Source organism: Thamnophis elegans, chromosome 5 (assembly GCF_009769535.1).
Source record: "Thamnophis elegans isolate rThaEle1 chromosome 5, rThaEle1.pri, whole genome shotgun sequence".
NCBI lineage: Eukaryota > Metazoa > Chordata > Lepidosauria > Squamata > Colubridae > Thamnophis > Thamnophis elegans.
Genome location: NC_045545.1, coordinates 47,748,246 through 47,762,875, shown reverse-complemented (window position 1 = coordinate 47,762,875; position 14,630 = coordinate 47,748,246). Strand labels below are relative to the sequence as shown.

The 14,630-nt window shown below is 37.5% G+C and overlaps 1 long non-coding RNA gene across 1 annotated transcript; it reads left to right on the top strand.

The window, feature by feature from the left end:
* Nucleotides 1-8,972: 8,972 nt before the first annotated feature.
* Nucleotides 8,973-14,349, top strand: LOC116508722. Its single transcript, XR_004255410.1, has 3 exons — nucleotides 8,973-9,405; nucleotides 10,144-10,209; nucleotides 10,705-14,349. It is a non-coding gene; the product is annotated as an uncharacterized LOC116508722 (long non-coding RNA).
* The last annotated feature ends 281 nt before the right edge of the window (nucleotides 14,350-14,630 follow it).

Sequence of the window (14,630 nt, the reverse complement as noted above, 5' to 3'; positions counted from 1 at the left end):
GCCAAGATGATCAAAAGGGGGAAAGCAACACAAATAGTTGGATCTTCACTAAATGCCTCCTCTACATTTGTGACCAGTACCTTCAGATATCCTCTCCTCTATTCTACAGCCTATTTTATGAATATTCCAGGTGTCCCCATGTTTGCTGCTTTTACAGCCATTTTCTATTCAAGAAAGAAAAAAAATATTGACATTTCTTGAAATGGCTAGCCTCCAGTCAAAATATAATTGGATCGTTATGAAGATAATTTCATTCCCAAACTGGTACTGCATCTTTGTCTAGAAGTGCCCCACATCTTGCTTAGTGAGATATAGGTCAATGACCTAATGTTACAAGCATTGCTGCTATTCAAATAGCTGCTATTCAATTATCACAGTTTACTAAAATCTGCTTCTGAAGCCAAAACTTGATCAATAGGCATAATCAGCAGATCACATTATAAAAATTTAGCATCTTAATAATTGAAGGCCGCTAGATTTTCTTCACAGCACAAAAAAGAAATAATAAAGAAATTTGAAGCACCCTTCCCAAGTTCAATTCAACTGACCCTTTATATGTGACTTAATGTAGTAGTACTTTGCAATATTGTGAACTCAACTAAAATGTCTCATCTCAGAACATGCCAACTGGATGGTAATCTAACAATCTCTTTCAACCACAAAACAAATAGCCATAGAGGCACAGAGCCCAGAAGCCAGACAAGTTTCATACAGATCTTCTATGCCAACTGGAATCAGCTATCACTAATACAAGGAACATTTTCCATTCATCCTAGAATGTCCACATGAGAGGCTTTCTGCCGTGATTAGAAGTAAAATAGTACTTTCACGCTAGAATATACTGACTTTGAGACAGCTACTGAGATGGAGAGTAAATGATGTGGACATGGTCTGAAAAACAATGAAGGATCTTTGCACCACAGATTAGCACAGGGATGTCAAACTCGGGTTGTCACAGCATCGTCACATGATGTATTGTGATTCCCTCCCATCTAAACCTAGGGTGGGCGTGGCCAGCATGTTACACATCCGGTCCATGGGCCATGAGTTTGACACCCCTGGATTAGCAGAACATGCTGATGAGCCCATTTTATGTTGCATGTGTCAAACCTATGAGCTGTGGGCAATGAATTAAGTGTTCAAATGGGATTATCTGTAGCAAGCTATTTATGAAACTTGTGAATTTTAAGCAAAATAGGTGCTCTGGTTCTGAGATCACAATATTCCTAATGCCATTCTCTTGAAAAGGAAGGTAAAAGATTCCTTAGATCACTCTAAAATTAGCTCCTTCGAGTTTTTTCCAGTGTAAAAGTCTGTTTGAAACATCCTATTAAGATTACTCTTTCTGATTGGACCTACTGATAGTATATAGGCTAAATATATTTGTAGTGTTATGTAGGTAATAAAATTTAGGGAAAACTGACTGAGAGCAGCATTGCCAGGCCCCACGAGTTTTCTCACTAGCACTCCAGCTGTAGGTATTGCATAGATGACTTGTATTCCCATCACCTGACCAAGAAACATCCAGCCTAGCTCAGAAACCTCCATAAGTCAATATAGGGGTAGGAGAGAATATAGGCTGGAAGATATGGATTGCCATGAATTCTTGACATTAAGAAAGTGGCATGCTTCTAGCCCCAAACTTGGAATTAAGTCACCTAAACAATACATTTTATCATTTGAGATTTAGACTTTGCTTTGCTAACCAAGGGACATATAGAACTGGTCTTAGACTCTTGTATTAGAACGTGAATTTCCACAAATAGAGAATATATGTCTATTCCATCTTTGCAAGTTTTAGAAGTGCTATACAGTATACCTTTAAAAAAATCTGAAATGAATATCTTATTCATATCTTATTCCAGTGGCAACACTAGATACATTAGAGACATTAATCATGAGTCCAATTAGGTTATATTGTAGACTCCATAGTGTCTTTCAGAGCTCCTTTTTCAATTCGATGAACTCCAGATGTGTTGAGACTGCTTGAATTCTAAGCCAACATGATTATTGGCTGGCTTGGAATTTCAGGAGTTTTAACATTAAGTCCTGTGGAGGACATTGATTTGGGAAATGTTGCTTTAAGAGTTATCAAGACTCTTAACGAATAGATATAGAGGGAAATATAGCTGAAAGTCTAACTTCTCCTATAGAGGAGTCTATACTTTGTGGAAACAGAGGAACTGGTTTAAAGAAATGATTTCCATGGATAAATTTGTAAGTCGAAACATCAGAGTACATAAAAACTGTCTGTTTACCATCTATCTATCTCCAACATAAAGAGAAAGTTCATGTATAAAAAGGAGAAATCACAAACTACTCTATTCCATAATGAATTGAGTTTATAATGCAGGGTTAGATAATTATTTCTTATTAAGGGTTTGTGTGCTTCTAGAACGATTTAGAAGTGTTTAGGACTTGCTTGAGGGTACCATCATGCTGCTATTCACTAATGGAGCTGAGGCTTTTGGGGGGTTTCTATGTCAGCTTGAAAGCAAAATATATCTCTGCTTTAAGAATACATTTATTTAAATTAAACAACCCCTTAAAACAATGGCATATTTTTTCAGAAGCCTGAAAAGTCCTGGCTCCCTTAATGAGTAGCAGAAGTATGGACCTCACTCTTGTGTGAGATCTAAAGCCCTTCTTCTGAACAGTTTTTGAAGCCTGCCCAATCCTAATTACTATAACTTTACAGTCCGGGTATGGTGTCTTATAGCATTTAGCAATTCAACTTTCATAGTCAGTGCATTACCAGATCATGCCACAGAGGCAAAAAAGGAAAAACAATGACCTGGCAGGGCAAACAAGTAAAATCAAAATATTAAATTTGACAAATAAATAAACAAATGAATCAGGTATAGTTTGATTGCACGATTCGGCTACTACATGCTGTTTCCACAGACTGAAAAGTTTTCCAATCTGTCAGGACAGATTTTGAGCACAAACAGCAGATACAGTAGGAAGGAGAGAAAAAGAGACTTCTGTTGCATTATCAAAGGTTTTCCAAACAATTTTTTAAAAAACAGATTAAAGAAAATTATATATGAAGTATTCTTAGCCTAAGCAAACTGGAATGTAATATAAATACTGACATCCAGTAATAGAAATCAAAGCACTGTAATCTTATTCCTCATCACAATGATAAGTTAAATCTGGAGGTGATCAACTAACTGAAATCTGTTCAGAATACAAGAATTAAAATGTATTTTAATATAAACAGCTTATTAAGAAAGGATTTCAAATTCTAAGCATTAAAATTTATTTATTTGTTAAATTTATTTGCCACCTCCCTTGCTGTAGAGCGACTTGCAACAGAAAAAACATAAATAAACAAGGAAAATACAGTAATATGAGATTTAAAAATGGGCACAGAGGAAGCAGGGGATATGGGAAGGGGGAGTGGTATATAATCTAGAATAGAATAGAATAGAATAACAGAGTTGGAAGGGACTTGGAGGCCTTCTAGTCCAACCCCCTGGTTAGGCAGGAAACCCTAAACCACTTCAGACAAATGGTTATCCAACATTTTCTTAAAAACTTCCAGTGTTGAAGCATTCACAACTTCTGGAGGCAAGTTGTTCCACAAGGAGGCAAGTGTGAAGGGAAGTCTATTGGTGGAAGATGAAAAAGTCAAATGTGACCATGAATGTGCAATCAAGGCACCTTTTTTAATGTGTATCATGAATACTGGAAGTGTTTGTGAGAAAACCATTTTCTATTTGCTATATTAAACATTTTAATATACATGTTTGAATTGTCCATTCTGTGGTGTAGGGAAATGTGCACTTTGAACTTAACATGTCAGAATAATTTTTAAAAACAAATGTTAACATATTAAATATTCATGATTCACTTTGTGATTCTCATACTTGTAATTTGTTGATCCAAAGAAAACACAGTGTACCTATTTTTATCACATTGATGATTAAACAAATTAAAAATGATCATTAAAGTGAATATTTGAGTTTCCTGTTAGGTAAAACCACTACTTTTGAGCTAGGGCTGCACTAATGACCAAGTTGCACATTTTGATGCTATCCATAGAGTGAATGAATGATTAAAAGAGAAAAAAAGAGGTGTCTACTTAAAACTGGTAACCAAAATCTCGTTGTCAAAGAACAGAACCACTGTTCGCTTAGTCTGTCATTTTAGAGAGATAAAGTTACATCGATTATCATTTTACCCTGAGGTTATCAATACATATACACATCATTGAACTCATAGAGTCTCTAGAAGTGTTCCCAATTCCTATAAAGTGAAAGTTACAAAGTGATATTTCAGCATTTCTTCAAGATACTTCTCAGAAGTAATCACATTTAACAAGAATGTTGAATTTGAATCTCATTACATTTTGTTAATATTTGATAAGATCCCAATAGAAATCATGACATTTCAGTGCTGTAGCGGGAGGGTACATAAGCTATTGGATGCTTTAAAAAACACTATAAAATTTAGTTTAAAAAAAGCAACAAAATTCACTGAAGTTGACAGACATGGTTTAAATTCAAGTGAGGTTTAGAAATGGAGGGGGGGGAGGAATCAGGAATATTGGATGTAATTTCTCATAGATGAAGATGGATACATAATCTAGCCAATAGAAATATACTCACAAACCTGTACTTTACACAATGGTAGTAAATATTGTATCCAACCTTTCATAGAGAGTAAAAAGAATTGTGTTCTAATTTATGCCGGGGAGCCAAAGTTGGGGAAAATTCTAGAAATTCACATTGAAAGTCTGAATAAATTCTGAATAAGTCTATATGAAGAATTCTATCTCTTGAAAATGTTTAATATAAACTCAATGGGACAAAAACTCTCCAAAGTTCATCATTATTAAATTGCTACAACATCATTTTATGAAAGACTATACTAGTGCTGTATTCTTCAACTAAGCTTGTTTGATCTTAAGCCATTAATATCAAATAAGCTAGTTCTGAGACCAGACTTGGTAGCTAGACAAATTATGTTGAGGGTTGCTTAAACAAGTGGTTTCTCGCATATCCCAAGAAACGGGAGTATTGTGTATAATGTTATGACTGCCATCATTCCCTCTTCAGCCAATTAGTGTTTAATTTAGAAATAATTTCCCAGTCTAGAAGTTACATTGCTGGTTCTTGTAACCATTTATTTACAATGGCAGATCTTCAATAGTGCATTCACCATTGAAATTGTTCCAGTGATGTGCTTCTGGAAGTATATATTCAAATATTATTTCCTGCTTCCATAAAATTCCTTCTTCCATGAAACTCTATTTATAAAAAGAATAATAAGTACTTCAAAAGAAAAAAGAAAAGTTAAAAGTGACAGAGGATCAAAGGCTAAATAACATTTAGCTAAAAGTTCAAAAAAGGGAAATAAACCAAAAAATATACTGCTGAAATTTTTTAAGTAATTCAGTGTATTCAGAAATGAAAAAAATATCAAGGAAAAACTTTACATCAGAAAGGGATATAGGAGGAAAACCACCATATTCTAAATTACTCTAATATATTTGGAAACAGTGGGAAACCAGATTTCTGTTTCCTCAATGAAGACCACATTTTTAAATTTTAAATTGCAGGTTATGTCAAATTAACAGCAATTATGCTGTTAAAGCTAGCAAATAAACCACATGTCTATAGCGGACTATTGGGGATGGTGCAACAATGGGAAAAAAAGCACTAAAATGACAATGCTTCTTGTTAAAAATATTCATTTTATTCTCAACCTGAGCTTGGCCTAATTCAAAATGGTGTTGGTAGCCCATCAATGCAACCACCTTGTTCTTTCTGGCAACTTCCTCGCATTTCTCAGGCAACGTGATAATAGATTTTTGACTATTTTCTTAAATAGTAAATAGCAAAGTATGTTTTTGAGTAATTAATACATGTTACCCCAAAGATGAAAGGATTATTTCAGGGATGTATATAGTACTATTGAATACATTCAGTGGACAATAATAAAAAAAGCATGGATTCATGGAGTACAGACGTTTAAACTGAAAATTTTTAAAAAGATTCTGAGCATTTGAACTGTCGCCTTTGCTTCTTGCTGGATATATTAATTTTTCTGTAAAAGTCATCATGCAATTTTATGTGCACCCACACAAATTTCCTAATCGTGATCTCAGGAGAATTTTAACACTTTCATTTAAATCTGATTTGGGCCTTACAGAAAGTCTGAGTAATTAAGCACGGGGTAGATATGTGTGTAATGAGGGATGTCAACAATTCATCAAGACATTATCTGAAATATCACATTTTACCTCACGTCTACTTGATAACAAAATGTTGAAATTTATATTAGAATAGGCAGAGTTCAGACTCACTTGAAGTAGTGAGAAGGACAAGGAAAGTGTGATACAAAATGGTGGATTATAGTAAATGCACAATAATATGAAATGAAAAGAGTAATTACTGAAGTGAAAGACCACCTCGCAAAACATCAAGAACTGAGAAGTACTTTTTACTCTTAAGTTTATAAAGATGTCATCTAAGAAACAATGGGCTTTCTAGCAAATAAATAATTGGCAAAATTGCGGACAAAAAAGAGAGATTCTGCATTTGCAAAGAAAGGATTTCCCCCCCAACTAAAGCAAGCCTTCCTAAGAATGAGGAAAACTAGAACCAAAGTCTGTCCTCAATATTACTATTACAATGGGAAACAGGGAATCTAGAAAGAATTAATTAAATATTCCTTGCTTCACAGTTTGCAAAAGCAGTTGTTGAAGCTCTACACTCAACACGTGCTTTTAGTGAGCATAACTAAGATGTCTTTCTGTTTATTGTCCTGAAAAATTCTTAGCAGAAAAAAAGTTTTGTTAACAGCACAATGTTTACAAAAATTCAATTGCTTATTGATGGGATTTTTATTTTATTTTCAGAGAAACAAATTCTGTTGTTTTGGACAATAGAGGCCTAAATTAAGCTTGACATAAAGAGGCCAGATTTATTAACACAAATCAAAGTCACTAAATTCCATTCCAACCTTGCATGGCAAATGGCATATAGTTTGCTGTAGAGTAGTCCATCAAAGTTTATATTAGCGGCAATTGGAGAAAGGCTCTTGAGTGCGAAAGGGAAAATTAAGCAAAGTGGGTATTTTGAAAAATTCACCCACCTTCCTTGTTTCTGAAAAACATCTTCTATAGATTTCCCTCAATAAAAAACAAATCATGATTTCACGTAACAAATCTTGAAGAATATCACAATACAACCTAATACCCCAAATTATTTGGTGAAACCCAAAATTGTATCAGCGAAACAAAAAGAAAATTTGAACAAGTAACAAATCATCATTTAAATGATAGGTACAGAACAGATTGCAAATAGTTAACACTTACAAAATACTGAGATGAGGATAACATGGCCGAATTCTCCCTCTTCTTGAAGACAGCATATAAAATTCCCCCAATCATTCCTCCAAAGAGCTAATTATTTCTTTATCCTTTTGTTAGCTCTATCAAAATTTATGTCCCCAGAAATGGGCATTTCTTATAATGCTTTTCAGCCTTGCAAAACTAGACAATCTTAGCAGGGGCTGCCATGTTGAATTGCAAGTCTGATATGATTCAACAATTTTCTTTCTCCTGCGTAGGGTGGCAAAAATCCAAAATTAAAAAAAAAAACTTAGCTTCCATTACCCAGAATCAAAATATTTTGAAAAATCAAAAGGAAATCCTGATTAACAGTCAGGAGAAATAATAAATAATAAAGCCCACCAACAAGTTGGGTTGGTTGAAATAAATGGAATGTTTTAACACAAAAAGCGAGAAGAATGGAGGACGGAAGAAAGGATGTAGGAGTAGCAAGTGCCAAAGCTCTTGGACAAATAAAATGGCATTTTAAAATATTTTCAAAAGAACCACATTTGATTTCGTACCAGAAAGAGATGTGCCGGGAAGGAGAAAGATTTTGCTGCTCAGTAGCCGCTGGCTTTAACTTCGATGATCTGGACAATCATCAGGAATGGTTTCTTTTTTCAAGAAAGGCCAGTTTCAGTGAAACAGCTCCCCCCCCCCCATGCGTTCCCTTTTCCTTCTCAGAGCAGTTCAGTGCCAAGAAATGGGCGGTGCCTGCATGCCAGGCTTCATCCGAATGAGACGCCAAGGCCGACAAGAGGCTGGCATAAAGAGAAGCTGGCACAAATTCCTCCACTTGGAACTCCACTTGAGTATACCCTTCAAATAGTCTCCCTTTATTAGAAAACTGGGGGGGGGGGTAATCTATGGAACCCCCATTCCCAAGCAAATATCTCTAAAGTTTCTCAGTCTCTATTGAGAACCATTTCCAAAGGGCAATTCCCAACCAATACCTTATTCTTTCAACCCATGACAGTTAAAACAAGCAACTCATTCTCTCTTCTCTCTGTGTTAGCAGCCCAAGGTATGTACATAAAATAAATGTTGACTTCTACTTTCCTAACTTGAGATTTTGGACGCGGCAAGCTCCTTTAAACCACAGCCAAAGAAGATGAAAGACAAAATGAAACAAAAAGGAAACAAACACAAAACAACCCTCTTATGTTATACAAGAAGCAGTTTCGTTTTGCGAAATGTTTCTTTTGTCGGCGGCAAAAATGGAGTTAAGAGGCATAAATAGAGATGAGGATGGTTTAAAAACAAATCAAAGCAAAACTACCGGGATATGCCAGAAGAGGACACCCTGCCTCCAGCTCCCATTTTCCATTTTTTTTCTGTGCCAGCCTGAGAGAGAGAGAGAGCGAGAGAGAGAGAGAGAGAGAGAGAAGAAATTAAAAAAAAGAAAGCGAGCAAGCGAGCGAGAGAAAGGGGCAGTGAATAGCTGCTCGTTCAGAAATGGGCCTACAGCCATTTCCACTTTGGAAGCCTCAGCAGTCGTTCTCTCTTTTTTCTCTGTCTCTGTCTCTCTCTCTCTCTCTCGCACGCTCTCGCTCTCCCCGCATTCTCCCTGCCCACTCTGGCTTAGCTGCCAAGTCAGAGTTGGCACTGCTTCCCAGGCAGCACGGAACAAAGCCATTTCCCATCCCTGTACAGGCAACTGTCAATAAGCAAAGTGACAGTCACATCTCCTGCATGTTAATCCTAATGGACAGGAGATGTTTGCAAGAGAATAAAAAGCCCCTTCGCCCCTCCAAAGCCACACAATAAAATCATTTTTTAAAAAAAATTAAAGGAAAAAGTCTTTTTCGTCGACCCTGTTTGGAAGGATCATTTAAAAATACAGCTGTCTGCAATAAGGATTGGAGAGGGAATGAAGGGGGGGAGAGAAGAGGGTTTACCCACCAACACCCTGGCAAACAAGGCTGCTTTGCATCTGTTGTACCTGTTCCTGTTGCCTTCCTTGCCTCTTGGAATCGTGACAAGAGAGAAAAGTCGCCTCTGGTGGGTTGCTCAAAGCTGTGGGTCTGCAGCCCTGTGCAGGAAGTTGGCACTGATCCCAGGTAGGACTTTACTCCCACATTTCTACCCTCCACCCCCTCCTGCTTCTTCCCCTCCCCTTCTTCTTCTTCTCCACCCACCCACCATCTCCCTTGGTATATTTCACCCTGCTCTTCCTCTACCCTGTACTTAACTTACCTTTTCCCCCTGCACCGCTGTATGCATGGCCGTGCATGCATGTACATTAGGAATCAATCAGATGCACTCAGGACCTTCTAGAATTCAAGCTAAGAAGCACAAACACCCCTTAAGGGTGACCCGGGTGAAAAAGACAGCAACAGCTTCTTGTCTGCACTAGTTCTCCTACATGCTGTTTCACACATGGGTTGGGTAGTGGTTGGGTTAATTCTTTTTTTCCATGCTGCCAAGGAGACTGGACAGAACATGGGGGTGGGGGTTGGGGGGGAGATACTCCGAACTCTGTACAGCACAATGAATGGAAAATGTTGAGCTTCGTGAAACTCTCAAATCCAATCCCTCCCTCCCCTCCCCTTTCTGCATTTTTAATACTGCCCGGCTTCTGAATTGTTTTGAGCCCACGGTTGGGAGGGAACATACAGTATGGACTCCCTGCTATTGGCAAGAGTCTTGCTGGGGGTGGGTGGAGGAGAACCGAGTTCTCACAATCAAACAGCGAGAAGAGCAAAGAGAAATTAACATCCAATTAGTGCCATGTTTAACGAAGGAGACAGAGACAGCCGTTGTTTTATTGCTCTGTTCTTTTCTTTTGGATCTGACAGGCAGCGCAAAAGGCACCCCCAGATTGCAGTGACGTCATTTTCTCCTCTCTTCCAAGTTTCACAAAGGTTTGTCAAGTTAGACAAAAAAAAGTAAGATGAAAAAAAAATACATTCATAGCCAAATGTCACAAAAACAAAAATTAAAAATAAGATTTCTCTCTCTCTCGCTTTCTCACTCTCCGTCTCCCTTTCTCTCTTTTTCTCTCTGTCTATGTCTGTGTGCCTTTGCTTGTTTTCCGGCTCACTCAGCTTGTAAAAGTTTGAGCTGTGTGACACTCCTCCCGGCCTCCTTTGGCAGCGTGACAAGAACTGCTTTGGTGTATCAAAGAGAACAGGCAGCTTTTAAGGAAGAAACTCAATTCAGAGAGATTAAAGAATTCTAATGTTTTAATCAAGGGAAAGCAAGGGGATGAGGGGGAGCTTTCCCTTACATCTGGTGCAACATAAGTGGCTCTCTAGATGTTGCTCCTGCAATTTAGAATTAAAGGCGTAAAGGAAATGAAAGAATCAAAATGAGCCAGGAAAGTAGCATTAACTACCCCACTGTTTCTCTCTCTATAGTTGTGAACTTCCAAGTCTTCTATATGGAGAAAGATTTATTTTGAAATATTCTTGGGCATCAGGGTTGCAGACAAAATCTTCCAGTAACATGTACAAATCTCACCCATTGGGGTAAGAACAGAAGCCATTTTACCTAACATTATAGCTATGTTTCTTCCTACCAGACAGTCCCATACTCTCCTATCAACAAGGAAAATAGGATCCTTAATAAGATGCTTTTAATCCTGTAACAAAACCTGGCAATTTCTCACGTTCTCTCCCTCCCAACCCACGACCTTTATATGTGGGCCTCTTGTATTCTATCCAAACTGCTGAGAATTGATTTCTCCAGCTTAAAAGAAATGTAGCGAAGCTTTACGAGCACGTTTCCCTGGCCAAATTAACTGGACTGAGTGATGTCCCTTGGTGACTAATGGCCGCTGTTACAGCTCAGCAGCCTTTGGAACCAAGCACAGCCCTCTAGAGGCAAATCTACCAATTCCGGGCTAAAAGAATCCATGTCCAAAACAGGATAACACCAGGGATATTTCTGCACTAGGATGATTTTAGACTCTAAACCATATTGAGTATACTGGACAAAAAAGCAACATGTAAATGAATACAATATTCACGTCTCTATTTGAAAAAGAAATGGTCAGCTTCCTTAATCCTATTCCTTCCTTGTCTCTGTGAGGGCAAACATCTTTTTTATTTGTGTTCTCCTGTTATGATTCCTTAAGGTAGATTTCATTGTCATGAAAATATAACCAATCATACTACATGGTTGATGTTGTGGCACTGTGAATAAATTGTGATGCCAGCAACAAAAGCCACCAGTCTTTTTTTGGCTTGCAATGTGCCCGTTTTTTAAACTAGAATGGGTTTTTTGGCTAGATATAGAGATGGATCATGATTTAATAAACATCAGCTGGCAGGAAGAGTATGGTAAGGTTACTATTGTTAAAAGAAAGAGATGCCCACAATTACAAATAAGTACTGCATCCTGTCCACATCAATCTTGGGGAGACAGAAAAAAATGTGCACTAAATACATCCACTTCTTTATGATCTGTTCTGAGATTTTATTTAAAAGAATGACTTGACCTTTGAAGTACATAATGGAAATGGTTCAAAGCAACTTGGGCTCTGCCATGCCAAACAGCTTTGTAGCTAATCTGAAGAATTTGAAGATAATCTGGAAATATTCTAAATATTTCTTCATCTAATCTGAATATTGTATTAATATGTTTTATTACTTCAAATAATGGGCTCCCTTTTCTGTAGAGCATTATAAAGAAAAGCAATATAAAATTTCCTGTAGAAGTAAAACTAAATAGATCAGAATCTTTTTACAATTTGTTTTAAAATGATTTCACAACTCCTGTGAAATTTGTAAGATTAGGGAAGATGCTGGCAATTAGAAAACCTGAGCAAAAAAACCCCCTGTTTTGGGGTTATTTGTTTTTGCTGCAGAATGGCATTTTATTTTGTTCTCCATTATTTTTGCATAATAAAACAAGAAGCAATTGCTGATAGGGATGCAAATTTTTTTCGTAATGAATGCAAACCTGAACCGAATGAAAATCATTTGCTTCAGTCTTCATTTGTTAAGAAACAAATGCTATTATTTGGAGTTTTTTGTTGTCTCATTCATACCTATTCATCACAGATTCTGGGGCAGAATGGGGCTTATGCTTCTCTAGTGAAAGCAGCTGCCTTTGGCAGTCACCATTTTATTTTTTTTACAATGCCTAAGATATTTTACATCATCCAAAGGCATCCTGTGGTTATAAAAAAAGTCCATCAATTTCACAGCATGAAAAATTCTAAAGGATTCAGGGGGAAAAAAATCAAATGGTGATTAGAAAAATCAGATCAGAGAAAAAAATTATAAAAGCAATCCAACCATCAGAGCTATAAAAGCAAACACATTTGAAATGATTGAATAACAAAAGAGCTACGGTTTATTTTGTTAGTTAGTATGCTTATAGGCTGCTCCAATTATTTAACTCTGGACGGCATACAACTCCCAAAACATGTAATCTGGGATTGAAAACAAATCATAGAATGTAATACATGTAAAACTGGGACTCATTTTAGCACAATAAAACCAATTCCTAACTTGGAAGGATAGTAATAATAATACAATTAAAATAAAGCCAGATCGAAGCCATTAGCTGGAAATGGTTAGAACACAAATGTCATAGATGAAAGTCATCCCTCTTGACCTTCATCAGAAAAGATTTTTTCTGCAAAATTCTTTTCGTACTATGCTTAAATCTTGCTAAATCTCACTCCTATGCTCTGTCTTATTTTAATATACTATTACTATATTATTGAAGTTATCTAGGTAGTTTGTGTCAATCAGTTATTACCTAAGATCTGAAAAGTTGTTTTTCCTCATTCTAGAACTGCTCTAGAACTTTGTGATATTGTCCTGACTGATGGATTCAGAGTCCAGACATCACAGGGTTCATTCCAAAATACCTCCCTCCTTTGGAAGGTTTATTCTTTTTATACAGTTTTTACAAGCAAAGCAATGAGCATATAGCAACAGCATTATAATTGGCTTATTCTCCTTGTCAATCTCTAAGAGCATCCCACCCAGGGTAGAATCTCACATAACTCATTAGTTCCTGATACTTCCTGTTCTTGTTAATTAGGTGAGCTCATAGGTTAAGAGGTAACCAGCCACTGAGATCATGGCAGTGTGCTGCACATGTCTTTACATGACCTTTCCTCTATTCCTACATCTGACAAAGAGTTCATTGCCCTGGAGATTCTTGTTCAAACTAAACACACTCAGATTGTTGGGGGCAATATGCTGACTCTATAAGCCGCTTAGAGAGGGCTGTAAAGGCACTATGAAGCGGTATATAAGTCTTAAGTGCTATTGCTATTGCTAGTGAGTCTTTTACAATAAGGAATAGGAAGTCCACTCTGTAACTAGGAGAATGCCCAACGAGAATAATGAAAAAAGTGGAGATCACGATCAAATGAAAGAACCGCTTTTCATTGAAAAGGTGAACAACTGCTCCCTCTTTTCTTTGCATACTGGAGAGACCCATTAAGGCAGTGGTCCCACTCTTTCTGGCTCCCTGGACTGGCAGTGGTGGTGTGGAGAGGGGATGGTTTTGTTCATGTGCCCACTGCTTGCACAAATGGAGCTTTGCCCACTTGCATAGCCTGGTTCCAAACAGGCCATGGCCCTATACTGTGCCATGGACCGGGGGTTGGGGACCCCTGAATTAAGGGACTCAGTAGCCTATTCGAGTCTAGGATGTTCGCCTGACAAAAATCAGTCAGCCATCTGGTGATGTTTCCCTAACATACCAGCTGGAAGAGCATGTCCTACCACATATTTCTGCTGTTCCTATAAGACACTTTTCCAAGTTTCCATGCTTAGCAAATGGTTTCAATCCTGCAAATGCCCCACACTATCCAACAATCTCAAAGTTCCTCTGACAGGATAGACTAGAAACAATTACCAGGCACTCAAGGATCCAAAATGTGGGAAGGAGAGCTGACGTCGATGTCACGACATGCGATCTTGGTGCTCCGAGATTGCAGTCGAATTTCTGCCTCTGGATGGTCCATTCAGACCTAAACCATCCCATAGAGATGGTGATTGAGAAGGGCACCTCCTGCTGATCTCAGGGACACTGCAAAGTCTCTGAAAGATCCAGGAACAGCCTTTTTTTCCAGCGATAGAAACGCAGCTAATGAAGCTGCTGAAATTGGGATAGCTCCAGAACGGGAAGAAAGCAGAAAGAGAAAGTGTGTAGAATTGGTGAGGAAATTTTATTATTAGAAAAAGAGACTCCCCCCCAAAAAATTAAGTTAAATTAAAATTGAAGACAGAAGACTTTAAGCAGCGAAATTAATCTACATTAAACTTAGTGTGTTATCCTGTTTCTAATTTTTTTCCCCACGGATGGAACTTTTGCA